Here is a 768-nt window from a genome sequence, read left to right as displayed (position 1 = left end):
TCGTGCTCGACCTCTGCGGCGCCGATCTCTCCTTCACCTGCTCCCTAGCACCCCCCTGGTCCTATTCTAGCTATATAGGACTAGGAGTATTAGCCCGGCCCGCCCACGTGGGCGGGCCCCACCCAACCTACGTGTGAAGAGACGATTCTCCCGATCTAAGGCATACTAAGGGAAGAGCCGCAGAAGAATTCTGTTGCGTGCACACTAAGCATGCAGTCTGCACTAAGCAGTCGCTAATGTTGAGAAATCGCTGTTATTGAGTATAGTTCAGCGATATTTTTGAAATAATTGTAAAAAGAGATATAAGCGTAGAGAAAAAACTGTCTATTTTTTATTCATCTGTGTTTACAATGAGATATGCTGTCCTGTAAAACTGTCTATTTTTTATTCATCTGTGTTTACAATGAGATGTGCTGTCCTGTATATATAGTGTCAAAAATTCCTAAAAAAATATAAAGATCGAGACAAATCCACATTCGATTGTGAAACTATATGTTTCCTAACACTCCACCTTAGCACTTCTCGCGAAATGCATATATCTCATCAAAACTCTCAAAAAACACAATGGGAAAAATTGGGAGAAAGAGTACATAGCCCGCAACATAGTTACACGAATTGTCTCATTAAAAACCTTAACATGAGAAATTTCAAGAAAACTCATCTAAGGGAAAAAGAGTACAATCCACCAAAAATGCTTCATATAATCTTCATGATTAACTTTGGGCACTTCATCTTCTTGACTAAGATTTAATTCTTAATATCGGTATT

Source organism: Phragmites australis, chromosome 23 (genome assembly GCF_958298935.1).
Source record: "Phragmites australis chromosome 23, lpPhrAust1.1, whole genome shotgun sequence".
Lineage (NCBI taxonomy): Eukaryota > Viridiplantae > Streptophyta > Magnoliopsida > Poales > Poaceae > Phragmites > Phragmites australis.
This window is presented reverse-complemented; position numbering follows the sequence as displayed.